The 27,713-nt window shown below is 55.7% G+C and overlaps 1 protein-coding gene across 2 annotated transcripts in view; it reads left to right on the forward strand.

The window, feature by feature from the left end:
* STK35 (serine/threonine kinase 35) overlaps positions 1–26,094 on the forward strand; it is a 43,371-nt gene extending 17,277 nt beyond the window's left edge. For both annotated transcript variants that reach the window (XM_040447488.1, XM_040447490.1), the window contains exon 4: positions 22,712–26,094. The gene's annotated coding sequence lies outside the window, so the exon portion shown is untranslated. The remainder of the gene's footprint in view (positions 1–22,711) is intronic.
* Positions 26,095–27,713: the final 1,619 nt, after the last annotated feature.

Here is a 27,713-nt window from a genome sequence, read left to right on the forward strand (position 1 = left end):
TGCAGCCTCCCCCTGCTCCCCACTTAAGTTTAATAGACGGAGAAGCTAATTCCACATATTCAACATACTATTGAGAAACTATTTGCCCGGGACTCTTTGGCACCAAAGATACGTCAGTAGAGAAACTAGACAAATATTCTCGGCAGTCGTGGAGCTTATATTCTGTTGGGGAGATGGACTTATAAGTGATATGTTCGAAAATACTCAGTACTCTGGGGGCCTTAGAGCAGGACAAGGGACATCAGACTACTGAGAGGTGGAGGGCGGAGGTGTACTTTTCAGTGGAAGAGATCGGGGTGGGTCTCTCGAGACAGTGACATTTGAGTAAAGGTTAGGAGTGGAGGGAGTGAGTCATGAGGATTTCTGAGGGGGGCGGGGGGAAGCATCCCAGACAGGGAGCAGTCAGTATAAAGGCTCAGAAGCTGGGCAGAGCAGGGAGGGGAATGTACGAAAAGACGCAAGAAAGGTGACTGGGAGTCAAGTAGGGTAGGCCTTGGAGGCCATTGTAAGGATTTGGGGTTTTGTGCCTGGGTAAGATGGGAAGTCCTGGGTATGTCCTTCAGCTGTGTGAGAACTGATCTTTTGACAGGATCATTGTGGCTGCTGCCCTAAAAGGATAGGGGATAAGATAGGAGGCTACTGTAGCAACCCAGGTGTGAGAGGGAGTGGTGGCTTGGAACCATGGAGCCAGGGAGGGGAGATTGGATTGGGGATGAGTTTTGGAGTCAGCCAACAATTTTCCTGCTGGAGCGAATGGTACGAGAGAAAGGGATCCAGGATGACTTAGAGGTTTCTGGCCTTGGAAGCCTTTGGAAGGATGGAGTTGCCACCAAATGAGATGGGAGGGGCATCGAGAGGAACAGGTTTGGCTGGGGAAAGTTAGGCTTTGCTGTCGTGTGAAAGTTTGGAATGCCTAAGTGGAATCCAGGCACAGAGGCGGGACAGGAGCTAGAGGAGTCTGGGGTTCAGGGGTGAGATCTGGTCTAGAGATAACACATTTAGAGACCGCCAAGGCACCGCAGCGGGCATAGTGATTTCCAAGAGGGACCAAGCTCTGGGCCATCCCACAGTGAGGTTGGGGAGAAGGAGAGGAGCCAGAGAGAGAGAGGAGACCTGGGTCCGGTGTCCTGGAAGCCGGATGAAGATGAGACATCAGGAGGGGGAAGTAATCAGCTGTGGTCCTTGTGGCGGTGGGTCGAGGGAGAAGAGGACCGAGGATTGACCTTGGGCTTCAGCGATCAGGAAGACATTAGCGCTCACCAGCAATTTTGGTGGCGCATAATGGGGAGAACCCCTGATGAGGGTGGGTTTGAGAGGAAATGAAAGGAGAGGAGTTGGAGACAGTGAGAATAGACCATTGATTCTCCCAAGTTTTTGGTTTAAAGGCTCGGTTATACTCATGAAATTGAGGACTCCAAAGAGGTCCTGGTTTGGGTTCTATCTATGGATACTGGCAGAATTAACAATTAAAACTGAGAAGCGTTTTAAGTGTTCTTTTCAAATGAATAAAAATCAGCTACGCTGTAATGGAAGCATCATAGTTGATGAAAAATATTTTCAAAAAAAAAATTTAGTAGAGTGGCCGTGCTTTCTATCTATTCTTGCAAGTCCTTTTACCATCTGCCTTAACAGTCAGCTGGGTTCTCCTGTCTGCTTCTGATGTTTAACCTGGTGCCACGTCCCTCATCACATAACCTCCAGAAAACTCCACGGTACATGCAAGAGAGGAGGAAAGTAAAAAGGCAAACGTGTCTCGGTGTTACTAAGAAAAGGTTTGGCTTCATGGAGTCCCGCGCTCCAGACCACACTTTGGAGAACCGGGGGTGTAGATGTCTCTCCCTGAGGAATTTTGTGTGGAGGGCAGCTGGAGGCCTAGAAAGAAGGAATTATTCAAGGTCCCAAATGAAGACAGGGAACTTGTGTGTCCTTAGTCCTTGCCAGCTTTCCCATTCGGCCTGTTGTCGTGGCTCAAACTCCCACCACGTGTAGGCAACACTCTTGTCCCCGGTACCGGCATGATGGAGAACCGCCTCCGTAATCTGGGGTTGTAGATTTCAGAGTAATGTCCAACTCAGGGTCCCCCTGGCTTTAGCTCTCTGCAGCACTGAACGCATGCACTTGGGGTTGACAACACAGGGCTCCTCTGAAAAGAGCCTGGTGGACCGTCCGGGACCAAGTGTTTCCGTTTTCGTGGTTGGCTGGCTGTGGGACCTCGGGCAAGTTATTTTACCTCTCTGGATTTTATCCTCCATTAAATGGGGTAGATCATAATTACCTTACTGAGGTTTTACTGTCCATAAAATGAGATAGATATTTCTTGTTGAGGTGGCTGGAATCACAAGAGGTTGTGCAAGCGCCCTGTGTAAACTGTGTAAGTGTAATGCTAAATTTTAGATACACACTTTGGCTCGAGGTGAAAGTATTGTCTTCTGTTCCTCTCCGAAGACCATGGTTTTTAGTAGCCTCCCCTCAGAGGATTACCAGATTGCTTTTTCTTTCTTTCTTTTTTTTTTTTTTTTAATAAACAAAGCTGGGCTCAGAGGCAACTCTGTCCAATTGCTTGTTCCAGAAAACCTCTCTATTTTTAAAGATTACTCGATGGTGGGTCTTACCGCTCCCTTATTTGTCATTTTTTAAAGATGTTTAATAATTCCTAACGTTTCCTCCCAGCTGGCCACAAACCTTACCCAAAGTGGGTAAGCCAGACTGGTGTTCTGCGTGCCACCGCCCATGTTACCAAGGGAGGGTGCTGTAAGATGAGGGAATCCACATTCATGTCCAAGTTTGCTGTCTCCTATACAAGCCTCGGTTACTAGGGCCGGACGAAGCCAGGGCCCTTGAGTGACATTTACTTGGAGCGGGTGGCTCAGGCCTGCTGAAGGAAATCAGATGTTGCTGTGACCTGAAGGGTCATAGAAAATACTCTTTGTTCCATATGTGATCTTGGTAGCTGCCTAACATCGGAGAGAAAAGAATCCAGCTTAAGTTATTGTTGAAGTAATAAAGGATATATTTATCCTTGGCCTGTGGTCCAAAGACGTGGCTCTGGGCTCGCATGCTGGATGACCTGAGTTGACCCCTTGACCCAGGCTTCAGATTTTTCTTGTTTTGTGAGATTTGAGAGGACGGTCCCCCAACCTCTGGCGGGGTCCCTCACGGTCTCCTGCAGATTCCCAACCTTTTCCAGATCATCCAACAGGCAACGGCATGTTCGTTCGCATCGGAGCTATAGAAATCTCTTCAGATCATTTGTTTGCTTTCGGCAGAATCCTACCCAAATTGTGTCCCATTCTGAGTGTCCAGTTAATCAAAAGTGATGCTGGAGACTAAAAGATGGGAAAGAAATGCTTAACGTGGTTCGTTTTAAACAGCTGGATTTCCAAAACAGGATCCCTGGAGGGTAAATTAAAACACGGGCTGTCGGGGGGACATTGGGAACCTGGGACAGATGGGCATTTGGGTCCCCTCTCAGTTGAGGGTGACTTCCTGCCCCAGCTGTGAATCCAGGAGCACACAAGCCCTGCCCTTCCCTCACAGGACTGCAGGCCCTGTGGGAAGCACACACATGAAACTGAGCTTCCCGGCCATGGGACCCCCACCTGGAGACCCTGTGCATGTGAGGTTAAGGTTAAAGGGGTAGGTTTTGAAGGAGGGCGACAGTTCCGAAGGTGGCCAGGATGGGGTAGTCACTGGCCATCCGTGGGCCAAGTGTTTTTGACCATTATTTCATTTATTTCTTTTCATGTAACTTCCCAAAGGTCACTGCTGGTCTGGAGCTGAGTCTAGACTTAAACCCAGGTCTAAGTCCCTGGTGTCAGCCGGTATGGGGTATTGCCTCATTGAATCATCTATGGAAATCATGGGTCTTTGCATTTTTCTTTTTTTTAATGTTTACTTTTGAAAGAGAGAGAGAGACCATGCAAGTGGGGGAGGGGCAGAGAGAGAGGGAGACACAGAATCGGAAGCTGGCTCCAGGCTCTGAGCTGTCAGCACAGAGCCGGACACGGGGCTCGAACTCACAAACGGCGAGATCGTGACCTGAGCCGAAGCCGGCTGCTTAACCAGCTGAGCCACCCAGGCGCCCTGAAATCATGGGTCTTTGTAATTGTGTTTGGCAAACGGTTGAGCACCAAGGGAAGGCTGAGACGAGTAATATGGGTACTCCAGGAGCACCTAGTAGGTTTCTAGTTGGGAGCTAGTTTCTTCTCCAGGAAAGCACTGCGTGCTGGTGAACAGCTAGGTAGCCCAAAGAGGGATAAGAAGGACACTTTGTCCGTGAAGCCTTAGCTGCTGAGGGGACTGGAGTCCGTTTGATTCTTCCCACCCCAGAGGCTCATCCCACTTAGTCTCTGGTGGAGCCTTGACCCTTCCAAAGAGAGGATGGGAGGAGGGAAACGCCATCCTTGCCCTAAGTAGATGACCTAGATCCTTAAAGAGTGGGGGTCTTATTTAAAATTGAGAGCTCAGGGGCGCCTGGGTGGCTCAGTCGGTTAAGCGTCCGACTTCAGCTCAGGTCATGATCTCACCGTCTGGGAGTTCGAGCCCCACGTCAGGCTCTGTGCTGACAGCTCAGGACCTGGAGCCTGCTTCAGAGTCTGTGTCTCCCTCTCTCTCTCTCTGCCCCTCCCCTGCTCATGCTCTGTCTCTCTCTGTCTCAAAAATAAAAAAAATAAAAACATTAAAATTGAGAGCTCACTGGAAGGGGAATAGATTGAGTGGGTGTTTATCAATCCTTTGATCCAAGGAGATCTGTAGTCTTGAGCCCCTCTTGAGTCCCCGTCTGTAAAATGGAAATCTCCCCGCTCGCACTCCACGGGACTGCGGGGCTGCGTAAGAGTGCAGGGGTCGGGAGCAAAGATCCAGAAGGTTCGCTTCTCCTTTCCCCTGGAAATTAAAGCTCAGCCTTCACTGTGAGGACCTGGCAGCCCTGGGTACCGGCTTACAGGGAGGCTGCAGGGCCTGATCCGTCCACTCATGTTTTCTGGAGGCTCCCCCGGGTCACAAAGGCTGGTGTTTGTGAGACCAGACAGTTCCCTGGGAGGGGCTGGCTTCTACCCCTACTGTCGCCATCCCTGCTCCGGCTCCAGCTGTATCAACGGGAGGAAGCTAAGCTGAGCCGTGGGTTATGTAATGGGGCTGGTGGCCCCCAGGGATAATCTGTCCCTTGAAGCTCCTCAGGACATCAAAGCCTCAGTGAGGGGACAGGCCTGCCCCAGGGCTGTTGTTCCTCACATTCTGCTCCTCCCTGGCATCCTTGGCTCCTCTGAGCCCAGACGGCATCCCTTTGGGCAGCGCACAGCAAAATCGCTTTTGTAATCATCCAGCTGTAAGCGGGCCTGCCTGATGGTTGGGGTCCTTCCAAGTCCCATTTCCTGCCCCCCCCCCGCCCCACCCCCCACTCCAGGACACAGGCACTCCTACCCACGATCGTAGCCCCTGGTTATCAAAACCTGCTCGGAGGGGCCCCTGACTGGTGTTGAGCAGAGGTTTTGTCCTTTCTCCTCACCTCTGAATTAAATACTTTCCACATCTTTTTTATAGTGGACACTCTGTATATAATCAGCCCATAGCACCTGCGTACCTGTCCCGGGCGGCCGTCCTTCTGCAGTTGAGGAAGCAGAGAACCACTCTTACTAAGTGCTGAGAGCCAGGATTTGAAGCAGGGTGTCCGACCGGAGGTTTCCCTGCTCCATTCTGCTTCCTGCAGCCTCTTCAAAAGCGGCTTTCGATGGGTTGACGTTTTCAGGCAGATGACAGGGTCCCTCTCCAAGCAGCACCGCACCGGTGACCCCTAAGGCATTCGTGCACGGTGCCGCCCGTGGGCAGCGTTCAGTCTGACGGCCGATCTTGGTCGCCACCCGCCCCTTCGGGTGACCTCACCTGTGTGCGGATTCCCCCTGTGTCACACCGCCGCTGCCTCCAATGTGGGCAGGGGGAGGCGAGGCTGGGAGACGGGAGGCACCCACCTAGCCAGGGGTCGGGGAGCGGGAGGCAGAGGCCACATGAGCAGGCAGAAGTGAGAATTAGCCAAAGGTTGGACCGTGGGAGACCCGAAGCCCACTGCTGCTGATGGCCGCCAGGAGGGCGCTTGCGCTGAGGGAGTGCCGGAACCGTCTGTGGCACCAGTGTGCGGAAGGGACTCTGACGTGACCCGAAGCAACCTGTTGCCCGTTCCATCTGCCAGGTATCCTGGTGGAAACCCGTCTCAAGTAAAAGTGGAAGTAGCCTGGGCAGTTGAGGCTCTGGACCCAAAGCAAAATGGCAGTAGTTGTTGGGTTTCTCCCCGACGAAACTTCCAGTGCATTTAGTAAATCTTGACTAAAGCAGAGGATGTCATCATTTGGTGCCTCTCAATGGGGCCACGTCACTTTTGGTGTTGATCGGTTGGCCTCCAGTGTTGCCCCCTGGCGGTTGACCCGTGTGGCAGCGCGGATGAGACACGGGTGCTTAGTTGTGGTCGCTGTGGCTCCGGAGCGCTACAGGAAGCCTGGAGAGAGTGGAGGGAGGGCTTCCCGGAGGAGGTGGTACCTCGAGCTAGTTCCCGAAGGCAAGTTCAGAGGCATCTTGTAAACCAGGTGATACGCGAGTAGGTCACAGCTCAGGGCTCGCCAGAAACTCGCCTTAGCTTTACCGAGGCTTTGTTGGGTCCAGGACCCAGCTGGCGAGGAGAGAGGATACGGTTCTGGTAGCGAAACCCCCAACCAGAGATGCGCTGTGGACCCAGGACCTGGGGAGAAGGCCCAGGGTGCTGTCTTGATAAACAAGGGCAGCAACACACAGTATCGCAGCCCTTCCTTTCATTTCCACTAGTGAGTCCTCTGTGGTATTACCGAATCAAAGGAAATGGAGACCTCCTCCAGCATTTCTGGGATTCAGAGGCATGGCAGGCCTTAAAACTGCCAGCCAAGTTTAAAATAAATCAATACCATAAAATACTGCAATGAATTTCCCAACTTTAAAGGAATTTCACTTTCAGTTAGAGGTGCCCGGGGAAAGCTATAACTCAGCCTGCATCATACACAGGTCAGATTTCTGTGTTTTGTTTCTTTGTAAAAGAAAATGATGTCTAGGGACTCGGGAGGAATGGATTAGAGCCACCCAGGCACACCATAGGGCATAGTGAGGAAAATGAAAATGCCTCTGTTTTTCTAGGCTGCAAAAAAGGAGCCTGGAAGGCACCTGGGCAGGTAACCTCCCGCGTGGTAAACCTTGGCTCTTCGTCATTCCAAGGCCTGGTCGGTACTGTAGCAGTGATGGAGAGCAGGTCAGCTTTGGTATATGATGTGGGATCTTGGCATCGGCCAGCTGCTCCAACGGGAAAGTCACAGCGATGGACTCGTTCTGCGTTTACGTCCATCCTTCCGGAAAAAGGAAACCCCGAAATCTCACGGACAGCACCCTTTAGGTTTTGTTGTTGCTGTTGTTGTTGTCTTTTCCTTTCTGCTTTTTTCAGACATGTCTCAGACATGTCCTTCCAGAAGGCTCTGGTCTAGAGCACATCTGAGGCCTGGGCTGGAAGTACGATGCAGTCAGATCTTGGCAGAGTACGTGGGCCTTCGCGGCCCAGCCCAGCCTCGCGCAGACATAAGGAGAACTGGAAGTCACAAGTAAAGACTCATTTGTTTGTTAGCAACCAGATTGCATAGTCGGTTTGACGAATGTTTGGAAGGAGCCCTTGGTTCGCATGGGGCAACAGAAATGAGGGTGAGCATACCACACCCCAGACAGACAACAGAGTGTGGCTTTTACCTTCTAGAAAAAAAAAAATCACTTGGGAGGTTAGGCCAGTTGCCTAAGCTGAAATCCAGATGTCCCCGCTGATGGGATCCAGACATCCACCCCTCTCCCCTGCCCCTCAGATGCTCAGGGCAGGGGCACCAACCAGGTGTAGCACGAGGAACCTCGGCAGAGCACCTCGCTCCAGCCCAGTGTTTTGGACGCCCTGTGGCGGTAGGACAGCTGTTCTGGAACTCTGACGTCCTGCCCACTCTTAGAGTGTCCTGGAGTTGGGCGCAAGCTGGGGGTGCCGTAGGCAAACCCAGATGTGAGTCTTCAGGGTCTGCAGCCTGATTACGTGGCCTTGGGTAGGCTTTAACGAGGGTCCGAAAGATTGCTTCCATTGCAGCGGTGGCAGGAACTGTGAATGACCTAAGTGAGAAGTCTCCTACTTGGTAGATCGAGATTCTATCCCGTGGACTTGAAGATCTTGACAAGCTGTTGCCACACTCCTCCCCGCCTCCCCTCACGAGCTCCCACGCCCCAGCACACACGGCATTAGTGACCAGTCTTCTCAAAGTGTGGTCCCGAGACTGGCGGGATCCCCTGGGAACTTGTTAGAATGCGGATCCCTGGCCCCACTTCGGTCCTATGGAGCTGGAAGCCAGGGAGCGGTATTGGGCAAGCCCTCTGGGTGAAGTTGATGCCCACTCAGGATTGCGAGCGGGCCGCACAAAAGAGGGCTACGGCACGGCCTGCCTACCTTGCCGTCTGTTGCACCTTGCCTCTTAACCTTTTGCCCTCAAAAAGCTTAGATTTAGGCTTAAGCACTAGGAGGAGGGACCCCACCGGGTCCTGATCCTGTCTCTGCCTTCCATAATTACCTAGCATTGGGACTTCAGGCAAGTCACTTCTCTGTGGGCCGTGGTTTCCTCATCCAGAAAACCAGGGCAGCTGAAGGACCGCTGGCGGCCCCCCTCTCCCGCTCCCTCAGCCCTGGCGCACTCGTGGGCTCCAAGGTGGAGGAGTTTCCAGGACTCAAGACTCCCGATTCTTTGTCGGTTTCTCCCTCTGTGCAAGTGTCCTTAGGATGAGGTTGAGTTCCTGCAGCCACCTGCTCCTGGGAGGAGAAAGGAAATAATTGAACTTCTCCATGGGCTTCCGTGGCCCTGGGAGACTAGACTGCTGAGCCATAATAATACAGTGGGCCTCTTGGGAAGATCCCCAGCAAGTACCGCCAGGGGAATACGGCCCCCTGTGGGGTCTCTGTGGTAGGACAGGCGATCGCCCTTCCAGAAAGGGGGGGAATTTGAGAGGCAGCTGGACCGAGGGAATGGGGGAGCAACAATATGCAGGTAGGGCTTCGATGTCTAAGTGGAGTCTTAGACGTGGCTTTGAATCCTGACTCGAAACCTTCACTTGTTCATCCCCCAGGCGCGCATGGAGCCCCTGCTCTGTGCCCAGTTTGGGCCATGGAGATGAAGCTAATCCCTGACCTCAGTCCGGCTAAACCTCCGGCACCTCTCTGAGCCTTGGAGCCCTCATGTATAAGATGGCCTGCTAGCACGTCCCCTGTAGGGTTTGCATGTGGATTAAAAGGAAAATTAATATACAGCTGGCCTAGGAATGCTAGGCATGCGCTAGCCACTCCATAGCTGTTGGGTTCTGTTGTCTTTCCGTGCTAATTCTTGGCCACGCCGGTAAAAGCTAGAAGCAGTCTCAGAATGTGTGTGCGTTCATGTGCTTCCCACCTGCTCCCACCAATAAAAAGAAAACACACACCCCAGAGGGGCTCTTTAATTTCTTTTAAGTTTGCTTATTTTGAGAGGGAGAGAGAGGTGGGGGGGGGGCGGGCGGGCAGAGAGAGCGAGAATCCCCAGCAGGCCCCGTGCTGTCAGCGCATGGGCTCGATGTGGGGGCTCGATCTCATGAACCGTGAGATCATGACCTGAGTTGAAGTCAAGAGTCAGAGGCTCAACCAACTGAGCCACCCAGGCGCCCCCCCGTTAAATTTCTTGATAGCCTGTAGGTGTTGCAGTATATCGGGGACAGCTCAGATCTGGTCCCCACCCTCCAGGTACTTGGACCATGGTTTGAGAGACAGGTCAGGTCCTAAGGGAAAACTAGAGCTACGATTTCAAGCATGTACGGGTAGAGGAAATAGCAGAAGATAGGGGACCTGCCCGAGGCGGTCTGAGAAAGTCTTGTAGAGGAGGTGACATTGAAACTGAGACCTGAGGAATGAGGTGTCTGCCAGGCAGGGGGGCAATGAATCGGTAGGGGCAGGTGGAGGAGATAGGAGCCTGATCTGTGGGGCTCTGGAGGTGGTAAGTCCCTGCACCGGTAACCATCGGTTTCCGTGTTTACAGGAGCACTGTGGCTCTGTGGCCAGGGTTGGAGAGGGCAAGTCCAGACCCGGGTGGGACAGGGTGGGCAACTGGGAAGTCGAGTTTCCCAGGTTAGGGTGGATGGTGCATGGGACGGGGAAGAGTGAATTCGGGGTGCATTTGGAAATCGCCGGAGGCTTGCAGGTGGACCGAATGAGGGAGACGAAGGTAGGGGTGGCTCCGTGAATCTCTGGGCTGGGGATCAGAGCCATGTACGAGACCATGAACCCTGCAGGAGGAGAGGGGCTCTGGGGGGTGGAAAATACACAGATATATCTTGGAGCTGTGGCCATAAACCCATCCTCTCTCCTCTAGACAGGCAACTGGTAAGTTGTATGTGATTTTCTGGGTCTTTTTTGAAGTGCCATTGGATCCCAAATTTGGGGCTAAACACGGGATACCTTCTTGAGCCCCGAGAGCCCCCCTGAGACCCGAGGCTGCCTTCCAGCCCTTGTTTGATTACCGTGCCTTCCTGTGATCTGTTCTTTTGTAATCAGCTTCTCATTAGGTGACTGATGTGTCTGGCTCTTCTGTCTTGATTTGCATATGCACTCTGCTATAATTATGTTCCAAGAACATAGCGTTTTGTTGTTTTTTGTATTTACTTTTGCTTTTTCAGAGCTGAAACCTGTGCAGCGTCCTGTCACATGGGCAGGCTGCTGGTTCTGCCAGAGAGCAGCTTTCTAGCGCTGGCATCTCGCTCTTTGTGGGTGTGTGTGTGTGTGTGTGTGTGTGTGTGTGGTTATATAACATCAGGACCATGATTGCTGGCTATAAAATTGATTTTGAGAGCTACTTTAATTTGTAAACTGGGAACTACTTCCTATTTTGGGTTAAGGACAGGAGTACAGGGGGAGAAGGTGCGGGGGAGTCCTCTGCTCTCGGTTGCCTTTGGGCATGTCTGTGCAAGAACCAAGAGCTGCGGGGCGGCCCCATGGCCTGAACTTGACACGGGGAAAGGGGCTTCAAAGTCAGTCCTTCAGCTGTCCCCAGACGCCTTGGTTTTCAAGGCATGTGGGGCACAGGGTAGAAGCTGGCCCCACCTGTTCACATCTCCTTCCCTAGAACCGTCTGTTTCTTTACTCCTTTACAGATGCTTCCTGAGAGCTTTTGCAGCTAGCTGGTGGCCTTGCCTTTGCTGTATTTGTTTCTGCGTAGGAACAGGCCTGGTACAGCCTGGAGTCTTTATTATTATCGTAAGGCGTGAGGGCAGGGGATGGGGGGCTCTGTCTCTCTCTCTCTCTCTGTCTCACTCACTCGCTTACTGAGCACGTGCCGTTGGCCAAACTTCGTACTCTCCCACTATGTTTATTATCTTGTTAAAACCTCACGTGCGTCCTGGGTATGGAGTCCTTTCCACTCCAGAGACAGGAAGTGACTTGCCCCACTGGCCACGTGGCTAGCAAATGCCACCTCCAGGGCTAGAGGTGTCCCTGCTCTTTTCCACCCGCTTCTGAAGACAGGTCACGTTAGCAAGTCTAGCGGCCCGGTGCTCAGTGCTCCTGGGAGCTCAGCAGAGGTAGCACTGGCTTTTGGTTGAGAAAGTGGGTAATGGCAACACGTGGGACCTGTGACTTAAGGTAGCCATTGAAGAAAGGAGGGCCGACGGGTGTTCTCAGCAAGGGACACCGCATGAGAACATTGAGAATCTGTGTCAAGAGCGGGTCTTTGGGTTGGTTCACACAGCGGTGCAGTGGGAGAGCGAAATAGCGTGAAGTTGCCGAGAGCCTTGAATGTCAACCTAAGGAGGGTGACCTTCGCCCTGGAGAAAAGGTGGGGGTGGGTGGCAGTGGTTGTATACAAGTCTGTATTATTCTCGGCAGATGAGCCAGTCCGCACAGGGGGAGGGAGGAGATGCCACACCCGACCATGCCAGCCTCCAGAAGGTGCGAGACGGCACAGCCCTTTCCTGAGCCCGTGAAGGGCGATGGGGCCACACCCGGGGAAGCCATCGGGAGCCCGGTGCTTCCACGCTGGTGCCAGGAAGGCACCTACTTGGGGATCTGGTATGCTGATAAATGTAGGTTTGAATTGCAGCCCTCCCGCTTCCTAGCTGGGTGACTTTGGTCAAGCCCCCAGCTTCTCTGGGTCCCCACTTCCCGTCTGCTCAGTGGTACCCGTTGGACACGGCCGTTCACCGTCCGCTGTTGCAAAGACTCCATGCACGAGAAGCCGGAAGGGCCCGACGCAAGTCGTAGCTCACGGGGAGAGCTCGGTTAACCGGCAGCTCGGTGCGTTGGCCTTCGATCCGCCCGTTTGTTTTCACCAAATCCGTACGGGCTAATCATTCGTTTTCACGTGGCTTTCCGCTAGCGATCCGCAGGGCTCTTCTTTTCGCTGAGAGAGCGCCAGGCCCCTTAGCAAGTGGCCCCAGTGAGTTCCCCTGGGCACGCCGGGCCTCGTTCCGCCTGGTGGCTGTAGCCAGAAATCCATATGGTCTCCTTTTGCCCAGACCACTGTGGGCATGACCTCGTCGGAGTCTCGCCTTTTATAACCACCAACTGTCCCATCACCATATGGAAGAACCACCTCTTCCCTTTAGCTGTGCCCGCACCTTAGATTTCCTCCTGGCTGGGGGCCAGCGAGGAGAATTCTCCCCGGAGCCCTTTGTCTGTTCATCACAGCAGCCACAGCTGCACCTCAGTCTCTTCGGGGACCGATTGAGGCCCTTGGCAGCAATCATTTCATCCCCACGCTTAATCAGTTGAGGAGGGGAATTAGTTAGGGTGTCCCTGTAGCCGACTGCCAATTACCAGGGCTGTTTCTGCAGACAGAAAGTTCCCCCTGAGTTCATCTGGAGCGCCAGCCGGTACCTGTCTACCAGGTCAGGTGCTCCCCGGCTCCTGAGGGTCTCCCGAGGTGACTCCCCAAGGCCAGGCAAACCGGCTTTAAGTGGGTCTGCATCCTCAGATTGGACCCAGGTGGGGGTGATGCGGGATACAGTCCTGTGGTTGCTGGTCACCAGAGAACCTTCCAGATGTCCGACTCTTGGGTCTTGCCAGTACTTCCTTTTGAGGGGGGCGCCTGGGTGGCTCAGTCGGTTGAGCGTCCGGCTTCGGCTCAGGTCATGATCTCGTGGTTTGTGAGTTCGAGCCCCGCGTCGGGTTCTGTGCCGACAGCTAAGAGCCTGGAGCCTTCTTTGGATTCTGTGTCTCCCTCTCTCTGTCCCTCCCCTGCTCATGCTCTGTCTCAAAAATAAATAAAATATTTTTTAAAAATTGAGATACTTCCTTTTGGGCATCTGGCAAGCTTTGGGGCCGTGCACTTGGAGGAATGGGAAGGTTTGAAACACTATTAGGCAAGTCCACAGCGGTGACGACAGGAACACTGCTGTAATCCGTCCCGGGCTTGGAGTCTGCAAGCTTCCGTGGTACCTGCTGGCTGCGTCGTATGCGGAAACGCTCCCTGCCCTGGATGACCTGGCTGACATCCTGGGGATGAGGCTGCCATCTGCTTGCAGCCGCTCGCCATCTTGGCTCCAAGCTCTGCCCGCTCCCCTTTCGCTCAGCAAACCAGGCCCTGCCAGCTGTTGCCGCGACAGTGTGTGTCCTCACTGTGGTAAGTGGGCCACCGATCGAGCTCAGCTGACTCGGCACAGAGCCTGTCTCCTCCCCACGGCCTTTGTCTGCTCTAAGAGTCTCAGGTTTGGGGCTCCTGGGTGGCTCATCGGGTAAGCAACTGACTTTTCAGCTCAGGTCATGATCTCGCGGTTGGTGGGTTCGAGCCCCGCGTTGGGCTCTGTGCTGACAGCTCGGAGCCTGGAGCCGGCTTCGGATTCTGTGTCTCCTCTCTCTGCTCCTCCCATGCTCGTGCTCTGTCTCTGTCTGTCTCTCAATTATAAATAAACATTAAGAAAATTTAAAAAAGAGGAGTCTGTGGTTTGCCTTGAACATCTGCAGGGAGGGGATCTTCCCCAGCCCCCCTGGAGGAAGGGCTCTGGCACAGTAAAGCCGGAGCCTGCCCCCCAGCAGCGCACCCCGCAGCCCTGAGCCCCGGCCTGGCTTGTCGTGCTCACCTGTGCGGTGGGGAACCCCAGTAAGCCCTCCAGCATTGCTTTCTGCTCAGAGTTTTTGCTCTGATAGATAGGGAGCCCGCAGAGGTGCCCATGGTTCTCAAGATTCCTTGCGTCACGGGCCTTTCTCCGAATCTGAGTGTTGGAGCTGTCCCTCCAGAAAAAGGCCCAGGACCGACACGCACTGTGATACTTCATGTGGCTTCAGGGCATTTGCGGTCCCCGTGCATCCTTGGAGTTCCGAGGACCCCAGATTTAGAACCCCTGCCCTGCTCCCAAGCGCCCTGGCGGCCCAGGAAGAAATGAGGTCCTTGGCAAACAGCAGGGAAAGCTAGATGACCAGAAACGGGTTCCCAAGGCCAGGCGAGGTCCTGTATCATTTTTCCGCATTTTACCTCAGTGTCTCTTAATGGATTGCAGCGCAGGAGTAAATTCCTGTAGTTGGGTTTGTGCCCGTTACAGCCTGGGTGACGGTTTGCCTTTCAGAATCCCTGGGGCTGCTTCCTCCGGACACGCATGAGTGGGTAAAGAGGATGCCGAAGACAGGGCAGGTGGCCTCTGAGACCGAGGTGGGCCGCTGGCTGCAGGAGAGCTGGTGTTCGGTTCCTCGGGAGGGGGGGAGGCTGCCCTGCCCCTCGCCGCCCTGCCACCACCTGTTGCAACAACCCGCGTGCTTCGAGTGCAGAGCGTGGGTGTCCGCCCTGCCCAACAGGACCCCGGCCGGCTCACCGCCACCCCCTCCCTGGCCGGCTAAGGCGCGTCGTTGAGCATCGTTGCATTTTCCAGGTAGCCACCCCTGGACTTCAGGCTTCCCTCTCTAGACTGAACAGAAGGGCAGTAAGGGAGGGGATGGGGGAGAGGGCCGAAATCGGCCGGGGAGCCCCCCGGTCCTGTAACAGGTAGGCGATGTCGTGTCGGGGAAACCCTTCATCCCTGTGCGCCTGGTCTTCTCCACCCAGCTTGGAAGGTATGTGGGGGCGGCATGGTGTGGCCCGCTTGCACAGGCAGCATCCCAGCTCCTGCCTTGCCACCTGCTGGAGCCTGGACAAGTGGCCCGGTTTTCCAAGGTGAGGGCGAGCATCTCTCTTGACCCAGCTTGGTGGGGGACGTTCAGTGGGACCCCCACTACAGGCAGGGATTTCATAACCATATTTTCGCGTTAAGATCTCGTCATGCTGAAGGATTCTGTGGAGTTTGTAAATTAATTCTCTTACTGCCTCGTGTGAACTCCCGGTTCCTGTCCGTCAGCCAGGATTGGACTCCTTCTGGGCTTGGCAGCCCGAGAGGCTCAGGAGAAGCACAGGACGGTCCTGTCCTTTTAAAATTTTTTTTTTTTCAACATTTATTTATTTTTCGGACAGAGAGAGACAGAGCATGAATGGGGGAGGGGCAGAGAGAGAGGGAAACACAGAATCGGAAACAGGCTCCAGGCTCTGAGCCACCAGCCCAGAGCCCGACACGGGGCTCGAACTCACGGACCGCGAGATCGTGACCTGGCTGAAGTCGGACGCTCAACCGACTGCGCCACCCAGGCGCCCCAGGACGGTCCTGTCCTTTAAGGCAGCTTGGGGTTAGCGGTGGAAAGAGGGGAGCACAACGGCTTGGCTCGTGGGGTTCTGTGGTCCCTCCATGTCTGCTCGCCGGAGCGCAGGGACTGGGGCCTCCGGGAGGAAGCATGTGGAAGAAGCCTGGAAGGGTGAGTGTGGTCTCGGGACAGCGAGGGGGCAGGTCGAGGGCCAGGGGAAGACGCAGCCAGACCAGCACTTGCTGAGGCCCCAGGCAGAAAGGAGGCTGTCCCCTCGAGAGAGGGCTGACTTGAAGCCAAGTCGCCTTGCCAGGCATTTTTGCCTCAGCTGGTGGTGCCGTGAGGTTGTGGTTTGGGGTGTGGTCTCACGTGGCCGTCCCTGCACGTCCGTGACCTCCCGCACCCCTCACCGTGCCCGTGTACCCATGCGGGCATGTCCACGTTGTAAGTTGAGGAAACCGAGGCTCCGGGGCCCCGACTAGTAATGGGAAAAGGTGGGGTGTCCATTTTAGATCTTCTCCCTCGAAGCCCAGACCCTTGACACAGCACCAGCCCTCTGCCACTCTGTAACAGTATGCTCCACGAATGATCTATCTACTCCCCACGTTCGGCACCTGCTTCTAAACTTGGCGCCTCCGTTGGGCCTCTGGGTCGGGGCTCAGAGACCGTAACGCATGCCGGGACCCCGCCCGTGTGCTGTGCCACGGGCCGCTCGTGGCAAGGTTTTCCCTAGTGGAACAGTCCCGCTCCGAGCCCCACGGTTGCTAACAAAGCCTTAGATAACTGGTACGTCAGAAAGCTTCGCTCCTGGCCTCGGTCCCTCTGCCAGTGAGGGGACAGACGGTGTTGCCGTGGCCGCTGAAGTGGGGCGGGCATGTCGATTGCTGAATAGGAGAAAAGCCAGCGGCTCTGGTGTATTAAACAAGTGAGGAATGACTTGGTTTGAAGCTGATCCTACTTGGGAGGGGACTGCCCCTCTGTGACCCTGCCGTCCTCTTGCCTCTGGTGCCTCCGCGGCATATGATAGGCTGAAGACGAATCCCTGAGCCTTGGTTTGCCCATCTGTAAAGTGGAGACGGTTCCTACACGGCCCCTCGCTGGGGGCAAAGGAAACATTCCTGATGAGGCCTTGCATGGTGTGTAGCTGTCAGAGGCATCATTAACTACACGGTGACACCACCACCCCGGACTGCGGGGAGAGCTTGGGTAAGAGTTGAGTTCTTAACGCTGCAACTTGAGTTTGTGCTGTGTTTAGTGTATGGGCCTGCCAACCACATGGTTTCCTTTTCTGTTGAACAGATGAGAGGAGGGGCGCCTGGGTGGCTCAGTCGGTTAAGTGTCCAATCTCACGGTCCGTGGGTTCGAGCCCCGCTTTGGGCTCAGTGCTGACAACTCAGAGCCTGGAGCCTGCTTCGCGTTCTGTGTCTCCCTCTCTCTCTCTGCCCCTCGCCCACTTGCACTCTGTGTGTCTGTCTGTCTCTGTCTCTCTCTCTCTCTCTCTCAAAAAATAAACATTAAAACTCCATCTTGAGGCCTGAGCAGGTTGAAGGGTGCCAAGGGTACCTTTGCCCGCTGACACTCCTTGAGGCAGGGGCTCGCTTTCAGAGAAGGTGCTTGGAGAGCGCCCCTCTCCACTACTCCATCCGCTGCCTTCATGTTACATCTCCATATGGAACTTATGGGGCAGAAAGTTCCTGAGTTAAGCCCCATCTCTGGATAAGCTGTACAGTTGGGTCTGAGAACCGCAGGGACTGTTAACACAGCTAACAACACGGTAGCCCGTCCCGGTGTCCCGCCCGGTGGCGAGTGCTGGGGCGGGCAGTTCCCTTGAATCCTCGCGGCAGACCCTGAAAGGGTAAACCCCATCGGCCAGTAAGGAAAAAGGAGGCTCAGATGATTAAAAATGGCTGGTAAGTGGCAGAGGCAGGATTTGAACCCAGGACCGCCCACCTCAGCCTGTGCTGTTTCCCCGATAGAGCATTTGAGTGAAGATAACGAACGGAGTTAAAACGTAGGCGTGGCTCCTGGAGGCTTTTAAATCCTGCGGCTCCCAGACCTGTGCATTTTGAAGGACCTCCTGCAGTTTGAAAGGAGGAGGCGGAGTATAGGAGTTGGGGGATCACCAACCAGTCCCAACTGGTTCCATCAAAACATGACCTTTTGACATCAACAGAGTAGGAAGGCCGCACCTTTGGAGTACGGGACAGGCCCCTCTTCACCCGGGCGTTCCGCGTCTGCATCCTGGGGGGGGGGACGTGGGAGCCCATCCATCCTGCACCGTCATCCTCGCTGCCACCACGCTCCCCCCCCCCCCCACTTCCATTGTCCAAACTGCTGGTGGCATTAATGGGAGCACTTTGCTCCCCGGTCTCCTTGATCAGACCAGACAACCGCTTTGCTGGCAGAGGAACACCGCATCCTGTGACGGGCTCTAGACCCCAGGCCTGTGCGGCGGTACCTGAGCCAGGCCGTCCGTGAACCCTTTCCTGGGTGACCGTGTCCGTAGATGAAGGGATTACGTGGGTTTTAAGCTCCACGTAAGCGCTCCAGGAAGGGATTTCCCGTGACCGTGACATGCTATGAGCAGGAGCTGGGGAGGGGGGGGGGGCCGACCTAGGCCCAAACCCTTTCCCCTCCTGCCCCCCTCGCCGTGCAGTCCTTGTTCTCTGAGCTTCTCTGGAACCGGGTGACGATAGGTGCTGCGTCACCAGGTGGTTGGCTGAGGGCTCCGCGAGGGGACACGCGGGGTGGCAGCGTAAGAGAGCTGAACACCGCCTTGATAGGTTGTTCCCTACAAAACCCGTAGCATGTGCATGTTAGTGCCCCGTGAGTGATTGCTGTTACGATAAGTACAGAGAAATAAGGTTGGATGTGCTGAGGGGCCCTCATCCGAGAGCCGAAATAAGAAAGTGCAGGATTTGCCAACACGCCTTCCCCGGCCCCTCTGCCCCCGACCCAGGACCATCGCAGACTCGGGCTGTCGGAAGCCACCGGCCAGGCAGCTCTGGGAGCACCAAGTGCGGACCGTCAGAGCGGAAAGATTGGGCAGGGACACTGGGGAAGTTTGGATTCGGTGCCACGTCTGCTGCTCAGCAGCTCTGTGGGGGGGGGGGGGGGGTGAACTGTGGCCTCTCTCTGGGCCTGTTCCCTTGTTAAAATGGGGCAGTCATCCTCACCAAATGAGATGGCCAGGGAGGCGAACGGCGCAGTGTGCTGCTGACGTCATCTGTAGGTTAATCACACACGACTCTTCGTTGTGCCCCAGCCTCCTCCCAAGAGGGCTCTGTGGTCAGAGGTAAGCTTTCCACTGGGAGGGATGAGGCAGCCCTTGGGTGAAGCTGAGAACGGAAGGGGCAGTCAGGGATCTGGGTCTGACGTCTGCTAGGATGAAGCCCGGGGGCCCATTCGTTGTTCCAGCAGGTGCCCGGGAGGGTCCGCTGCTGCTTTAACCCGGAACTGGGTGGTCTGAGCCATTCCCACTCGTGACCGCAGATCCTGTGTTCTGGTGTGGCCGCTGCCATTGGCTCCATAAGAGGGTCGGAGGACCTTCTGTCATGGGAGATGGGAGAGAAACCCAAAGCCAAGGTTCTCCTCCTGGAAGACAGCCCTCTTACTTCTATTGTCCCTGCCCCCCCCACCCCCACCCCACCGCTGCCCCAGGGAAGACCCTGACCTCTAGGCCGTCCTGGGACGTCCTACCGGGAGGATCAGACCCAGTGCCAAAGCAGGGGGAGGGGGGAGGAGCCGGGGGGAAATGGCCGCCTGGCTTCCTGGCAGGGGACCCGGTGATCACAGCGGTCATTGCACGCTGGTGTCTCGGGAGCGCTTGCGGAGAGCTGTGCTGTTGGTTTGACCTTCCGCGGGCACACTCTGGTTCTGCTCGTTAAGTGTATACAAGGGAGTCCCGGGTTCTGAATCTCTCCGCCGCCTCGACCACTGCTTTGCTGCTGCCGTGGGCCACCTCTCTGCTGATGGGCATCCCTTCGAGCAGGTTGTCCTCAGCTTGTGTCCTGCCAGGGGAGGGAGGAAGGCAGGGTTGAAACTGGTCGTCACTGGTCCCAAAGATTATCTTAGGAGATCACACACGAGCCTACAATTTCCCGGGCTTTTCTTGTCCTATTTTACAAGGACTTAGGATGTCCTGGATGGTGAGATTCCCCCCGAGCCCTCCCGCCCCCTGGCTGCTGGTTGCTCTGCTTCATCTTGAAAGCATGGGGCCAGGAGGCAGCGGGCACGGCAAAAAATAAAGCCAGAGTTTGAGGTGGCTTCTACATCATCCCAGGGTGTGCTAATGATGATTTTATTTTTCCAAGTCAGAAACTGGGATACCAGACCCACCAGTGGATTTGTTGTTGTCGGTTGAGGGGACCTAACTGCAGGGAAGCAGAGGCAGCAGAGGAAAAGGTTGGGGCTGAGAAGTCCAGTGTTTTCTTCCAGATCAAATACTTTTCCGAAAAGTGCCTTTATAATGCACTCCCCGCTTGACTCATCTACAGACCCCGGGAGCCCCCTCCCTCGCCTTGAACTAGAGGAGGAATTGCACGGTTTAACCGCACCTGACAGATGTGGCAATTTCTCGCCGTGCACTGTGTGTGGAAGAGCCCAGAAAAGAGCCTGGGTCTGGCGTCTTGGGCTGCTCCTCCCCAACCTTCCTTGGGGGCTGCCCGCTTTTCTTATCCGTTAGAGTGCGCGATTTTTCCCATCACAAAGTAAAGCATGAAAACGCGACGTGTCCTCGCTCCTAAGTGGGGTAGAAGAAAACACACCCGTGACAAGTACCACGTTTCGACGTATTTCGTGCCAATTTCCAGCCACTTGGAGGTTTTTGGTTGTTGCACAGTGATGGCCGTACCGTCTGCCACGGAACTTCGTAACCTGCTTCTTTCTTAACCCTGGGAAGTATGTTCAAAACACCACACAGCCTTGTTTCCTCTGTAATTATATCACTGAGTAGATGGATCATTGGCTTCAATCTTTTATTTTTGGATTTGTGGGTTGCGTCAAAATTTAAATAGCACTCCGGTGAACATCTTTATTCGTAAAGCCCTTTTCATGTTTTAAGATGATCCATTAAACTAGGTCTAGAAGTGGAATTTTGGGGTCTAGAGGTCTTACACCCATCTGAAGCTCTGAGAACACATGGCCAGATGGCTTTCCAGAAGGCGCCGGTGCACTTCTCCAGCAGGGTCTCCCCTGCTCCCCTCACCCACAGCTAGGAGCAGTTCTGGTGATCACAGGACTACAGCCTGCTCAGATCTCACACATTCGCGATTTCTGGCCAGCGACGGGGAGAGGACAGGTTCGCGGAGTAAGTCAGTTCCCACCGTGGGCGAGGTAGTTTACGGCCATTACTCAAGTCAGACCTTAAAGAAGCACCCCCCACCCCCATTTTGCCCAGGAGGAAACAGGCTGACAGGAAGCAAATTGTCTAAAACTGCCGGACCCCACGGCCTCTCGTGAGGACTAGCCAGGCATCTCCCCGGGACCTGAGGACGACAGGCCTGTGTGGTCGGGCTGCACGGGCAGCGAGAGACAGTGGGCAGGGCGCTGGGCGGGGAGGGCAGACCTTTCAGGCCGGACGGAGCGGATCCAACAGTGAGGCCCGTCGGGGGGTGGGGGGGGATTCGGAGGGATTTCAAGCATGCCGTGGAAGACTTGTGTGATTCAGTTGTTCAGGGTGAGAGCAGGCACTCCAAAACCCCGAGATGAGGCCGTGTGCCACACAGATGGAGCGTTGCTGCCCTGGGTACCCGGCCTGCCTAGGACGGGGTTCTGCTTAGCTCAGACGGGGACAGCCAGGCTGGAGCCAGGGGCTGGCCCAAGGCTAATCTGCGTAGGCTCTTGTGTTCTCAGCCTCACCAAGGCCGTTCCCAAACAACAGCTAATCATAATAGGGCCAGGCGCAGTTCCTTTCTTTCTTTTCTTTTTTAATGTTTATTTTTGAAGGAGAGAGAGGGGACGCAGAGAGAGAGAGGGAGAGACAGGACCCGAAGCAGGCTCCGGGCTCCGAGCTGTCAGCCCAGAACCCGACGCGGGGCCCGAACCCACAAACCGCGAGATCATGACCTGAGCCGAAGTCGGACGCTCCACCGACTGAGCCACCCAGGCGCCCCAGGCACTGTTTCTAATGTCACGTGTATTCGTTCATTTGGTCCTCATCATAGCCTGCGATTTGGTACAGGCGATGGGACCACAGGGCGGAGGACGTAAATCTACCCCATGGTCAAGTGGCAGGACCTGTTCACCACTGTAGGTTCTGGCTCCAGAACCTCATTCTTAAATCACGGCCCCGAGTCACCCCTGTTCGTCCGTGGCTGTGGGATGCTGTATCCTCTGGAGACCTGAGAGCTTCGGCTACAGGTTCTCAGACCTCATACAGGTTCTCAGGGACCCGAACCTCACTTGTCTGTGAGATAGGGTAAGTCAACTCGAGAGCATGGCCACGAGGCACAATCAGGGCGAGGAGGACCGTGGGCCAGGGCCTGCAGGGATGGACAGCCGGGGTCCCGTGGCAACTCTTCCTAATAGCATAGGGAAGGAGTTCGTGATCGGAGTTGTAGCTGCAGCCCACAAGCCTGGGTTCCCGGCCAGGGCCTGCCCCTCAGTCAGTGCGTGATGTCGGTCATGTAATTTAACCTGTGCCTCAGTTTCCCTCTGTGAGAAAGAATAATGTGTCTCGGGGCGCCGGGGTGGCTCAGCGGGTTGAGCGTCTTGACTTGGGCTCAGGTCATGATCTCGCGGTTGACGAGTTCGAGCCCTGCGTGGGGGCTCTGTGCTGACAGCTCAGAGCCTGGAGCCTGCTTCGGATTCTGTGTCTCCCCGTCTCTGCCCCTCCCCCACTCGTTCTCGGTCTTAAAAATAAACATTTTAAAAAAATTAAAAAGAAAGAAAGAATAATGTGTCCCTACAGCAGGGTGCTTACAGCATATCTAGATTTACTCCCTAGCAAGGGGAGAATACAGGAACCTCCCCGGCCCCCAGCACATGACAGGTCCTGCCGTCCTGTGGTCGGATGCTGGAGCCTAAATCCCCAGCCTTGGGTCCACTCATCCCCTGCCTTCTGTCCTCCAGGTTGATCCTCGGGACCCACAGTCTCATCACGTCTCACACAGAGGACGGCAGAGCATGTAGGCGGCGGCTTGGTCGGTTGGCGATCTCCCAACAGCTGGATCTCCGACAATGTGAAGCTTTTGTTTGGGATTTCCCCCCTCCTTTTAGTTTCGCTTCATTTTTTTTTTTTTTTTAATCTTATTTCATTTTTTGTCCTTTTTTTTTTTCTTTTTTCTTTTTTTCTTCTTTTTTTTTTTTAATTTAAACGATTAAGACTTCAGAAGAGCAAGAAACTAATGCTGTGGAGAAACGACACGGACAAAGCATATGTGTAAATTTCATTTTTAATTTTTATAAGGGGTTAGGGAGCTATTTTGTTTTGTTCCTTTATTTTCCCTCTGTCTTCTTGGTTTTACCCATCCCCCGGTTCTGCTTCCAACACCTCACTTCCTCAGAGCGGGGCGGGGGGTCGGTCCCACCACGGGGGCGTGAAGACAGGAGGCGGCCCGCGGGCTGTCCTTCCGTGTCCCCCACCAGACGCGGGCACTGCCGTGCTGCTCCTCGCTCGCCCTCGGGCCTTAGAAATGATCAGAGGCGAAGAACCACCTGGAAGAGGAAGACAGGGTTTGGCCAGGAGAACTCAAGAAAGTCCAAACTGCGGGTTTGTTCTCTTTCGGCGTCTGGAAACTCTGGGCCACGCCAGGACACGCAGTGGTGGGAGTCCGCGGGTGGCGGGGGCAGGCGGGGGGATCGAGGTGACTCCCCCCCCCCTCCTCCCTCCCCCAGCTTCCTAGTGGTTGAGTGTCAGCCCCGCCCAGCTCGACAAGCCTACCTTTCTGTTATCGGGTCTCCCTCCCTGAGGAAGACCCCCCTCCCCCCACCCCGCCCCAGGAAAAAACTATTGTGCCAAACCTCTACCTGGGACACGGCCGGGTCTTCCGCAGGCAGCTGTCACTCCTGTGAGGTCAGCGCCCGTCACCTCCTGCCTCCTGGATCGTCCCCTTCCCACATGTGCCCGCCAAACGTCCCCGTTGTCACAGAGACTGCCTGAGTCCCTGAGATCCCGTTGTGACCATTGCCATAAGAACAGGGTGTCCTGAACTGCCTGCCACTGTCCTCTCCCCGTGAAGGGTGTGCCCCGCGTGTGGGCCTGTGGTATCACGGCCGGAGACAGGGTCAGGGGCCGTCTTCCTCACCCCTAGGGACTTACTGTTAGGTGTCCCCACTCAGCGTAAGCGTGTCTGGTGAGGAAAGAAGGGACCTGCCGAGAGCAGAGAAGGGGACGGGGTAGACCCCCTGCGGCTGTCAGGTGCCCGTTTGTGACCTGCCACCTTAAAGCTTCCCCAGCGCCACCCCGTGGACCTCACCACCAGTGTCTGCTCGGGCTGTGGTCTGTCTGGCCGTCCATGCTCTCTGGCAGTGCTCTCGCAGCTCCCTCCTCTCGGGCTTCTGAACCCTGGCAGGGGCACGGGGACTGGCCTTGTGTGGTCCCTGTCACCCAGAAGCTGCCGGGGCCACTTCAGAGGCTTTTCACCTCCTAAGGGCCAAGCAGGAAAGGGTGTTGGGGGAAGGGGAAAGGAATTGTCTCACGTTTGTTTTCTGTTCTCTCTAAACCAGCATAGGATCGATAGGGGGAGGTAGTTGGAAGGCATTCGGGTTGGTGTGTGACCAAGGTGGGGGTCACCCCCCCCCCAGACCCCAAAGCAGCTGTCCTTTGGCCCCGGGAGTTTGGGAGAGACCCACCACACGACGCCACCCCCCAGACTGCAACCCCGCAACACATTTCGTGCTGCTCCCCATGCCCCCCCCCCCCCCCCCCCCCCCCCCCCCCCAGCAGGTGGTTGGCAGCTGGGAGCAGGGCTGCAGGTGCGAGCCGGGCCCTTCCCTTCCTGGTGAGACCCGTTGTGCCCACCTGCCTCCTGTCTCCTCTCGGGCGCCTTGGGGTTGGGCAGCGCAGTGTCCCTAATTACAGCACACTCCCCTTCTCTGCCTGTCGCCCGGCCCCCGCTTCCCCTCGGGGGGCTGCTGTCTCTGTATGTGAACGGATGGGAAAAACAGTCCCCGAACTCGACCCCAGCCCTCCCTGCCTGCGGCCCCTGCCCTCAAGTCCCTGGTGAAGGCTCAGGCCTAACAAGGTATTTACCTTTTGCTCGACTTTTCCCCCTCTCTCCCCAGGTCCCTTCCCTCCATCTGGGCGAGGTCTTGGAGCTGCCGCGGTCCCCCTTTGTTACTTCTCTTGGCATCAGAGTAGCCCCTGTAGGTCCCAGGGTGTCTGTGCCCTTGGACAAGGCGGGTGGCCTGGTAGGGATAGCCGGCTTCTGCGTGCCCTTCCCTCGCAGAACTCGGCTGATCTTGCTTGGTGGCGGGGCCTCCTTCCCTGGCTCAGGATGGCCCGCTCGTTAGCCCCAAGTGCCTGCCTCTCCACCCCGAAGAGAGCGCCGGCTCTGCCCGCGGCCAGTGGACCAGCTTAGGGTTGGACCCGAGGAGCCCCATCCTCTTCCTCGGCCACCTTCCCCCTTCTCCCCCCTCCCCCACCCGTCAGCTTCCTGCCTTTTCATCCTCTCCACCTGCGCAGCAGCTCAGGGGCACCTCATTCTCCATGCCACCGCCTTCCGAAGGCCCGTCCAAGTTCTAGCAGTTTCCAGACCTTAAAATAGCAGTCATTCTCTTCTTGGATCTGTGAAAAGGTTAGCCCGGAGGACGGAGCTTCTGGGCCTGAGCCCTGTGGGTGTGGGGCTCAGTTCCCCCCTCGGCTCGAGGACTCAGCAAGACAGATCATAGTGCCTTATTCCACTGCCCTCCCTTGACCAGACCTGCTGGCTCCGCCTGAAGCCCGCGGCATCCCTCTCCCTGTCCGTGTCCATGTCGTGCCCGTCTGTCACACTCTCATTCCTGCCCACAGAGAGCCACGAAGGAAGGGTCCCCCTGCCCCCTCGCCCCATCCCACCCCGACGGTTGCGGCCAGGCATAGGGTGTCCTTTAGCTGAGGACAAAAGAACCACCGACTGGACTCTGGCTCTCACCCCCCCAGCAGGTCCCCTCCCTCTTACCTCTAGCCAGGAGGATGCCGCCATCTGTTCGCTCAAGACCGGCTCCGTCTGACCCCTTCCTGGGCACCGGGGACTGAGGAGCAGGCCTTAGCCTCCTCTCTTCCCAGAGGCATCAGGACAGGAGGGTGGGAATGCTTTCCATCCACCTGGACGTGGCTTGCCCCCGACGGCTGCCCTTCCGAGGAAGTGTGTTCAATGTTTACTTGAGAAATACCTTGTTTACAGCTGGAGGAGAAACGTGCCCAACGCTGCCGGAGATCTGCCTCCCGACGGGGCCTGGCCTCCTTTATGGCACTGCCAGGGGTGGTCCCGGAGCAAATGTGGGCAGAGACGGCCGGGCGCGCACCCTGACCCCGCGGTGCTAAGACTACCCACTCAACCACCTTCCTCGCAGCCTTCTTGCCCCCTGGACATTCCCCGCCTCGACCATTCCCTTCCTCCAAGGTTCTCTGCTCCTTGACATATCAGCTGGCTCCTAGAAAACCAGTGTTAGGTTATTTTTTGCTGGAGTCTTTCTAAGAAAAGGTAGAGCTGGCATGGTGGGAACGTTCTTTCTATGCTGTCGCAGTTCACCTTTTTAGAAGACGGATCTTAATAGGCTGGATGTCTGGGTTTCAGCCTCAGAGTCTCTTGTGGAAAGTTGGAACCGCAGGAGTTGGGCCTCTACCCCGTAAGGAGGGGACCCCCCCCCCCAACTCTCTGCCCTCAGCTTGCCCCTTGCTGCCTGGGCTTCCGGCCCTGCCCCCGAAGTGCGCCTCTCACCTTCGATCCTGCTCGCGCCCCCCCTTCCCCCCGAAACACATCCGGGGGCTCCTGGGCGATTGCTTCCCCCAACTCCTCTCCCCTTCTTTGGCCTGTCCGGTGGCCCCCAGACAGACACAGCACTACTGGAGTCACCTAGAAACCGTCAGCCTGACCACAGCCAAGCTTGGGGCTGAGGCCAGGCCTTTGGGATGCTGGGCCGGTCTCTGCTCCTGCCCGCCGGGCTTGGTGGGCAGGGACTCGACTCCTGTCTAGAGCGATGCCCTCAGAAGGGGAAGCAGGAGGTGGGATATGAGGGTTTCCTCCACGGCCACCCATGGAGAAGTGAATCCAGCTGCCGCCGGTTGCCCCGGGGGGGGGGAGGGGGTCCCCACTTTCCGTGAGAGGCCACAAGAGGAAAGGAATGTTCAGGAACATTGTAAAGAAATCCTTCGTGCCCCAGGGACGTCTTTCAGCAGAGCAGGGGAGCATTTGCGGGCAGGGGAGCATTTGCGGGCGATTTCACATTCATGTGGGGCTGACTTGGGGGTGAGGGAGGCACGAAGTAGCCCAGGCACAAAGTTAGCTTCGAATACTAGTTGATAAATCTATTTTTCTTTATTTTCTTGTTTTGCACAGAAGCTGGTAATCTAGGACCTACGTGTGAACAACTTTATATGACTATTTTTTGTACTTGGTTTACTCGGGTTGGTATGATACATTATATTTAAGTTCCTTGAACACTGTGGATCCCCCTAATGTGTATGAATGACTGAGGCTTTGTAAATTAAGGGACGTTTGTGTGAATAAAGTTATTTGATGGGGTCAAAGAAGCCATACGTGATTTGGAAACGAGTGCTTTGTGGTTTTGTTGCCACCTGTTTGGGGGAGGGAGAGGCCAGCCCGTGCGGTGGCTCCCCAGGCCCGGGGTCGGGGTGGGTGGGGGGGGCGGGGCACAGCACCAGACAAGAAAGAAGACCTTGGCCGCTGGGTGAGAAATCTCCCTGGTGGCCTGTGAGCGGGCTTCCCACTCCAGCCTGGCCAGCCCGCCACAGGGGTTCTAGGGGATTCCAGGGCCGCGGCCAGTGTTACCAGGCACTCAAACGCCCTTCCAGCCCCCAACACTGCTTCCACAAAGTTCTGTCCTCGGGATTTCCTTTTTTTTTTAAATGTTTCTTTTTGAGAGAGCGGGAGAGAGACTGAGCGTGAGCAGGGGAGGGGCAGAGAGAGGG

The sequence above is a fragment of the Herpailurus yagouaroundi genome, unplaced genomic scaffold (assembly GCF_014898765.1).
Source record: "Herpailurus yagouaroundi ecotype Mexico unplaced genomic scaffold, PumYag 196, whole genome shotgun sequence".
Taxonomy (NCBI): Eukaryota; Metazoa; Chordata; class Mammalia; order Carnivora; family Felidae; genus Herpailurus; species Herpailurus yagouaroundi.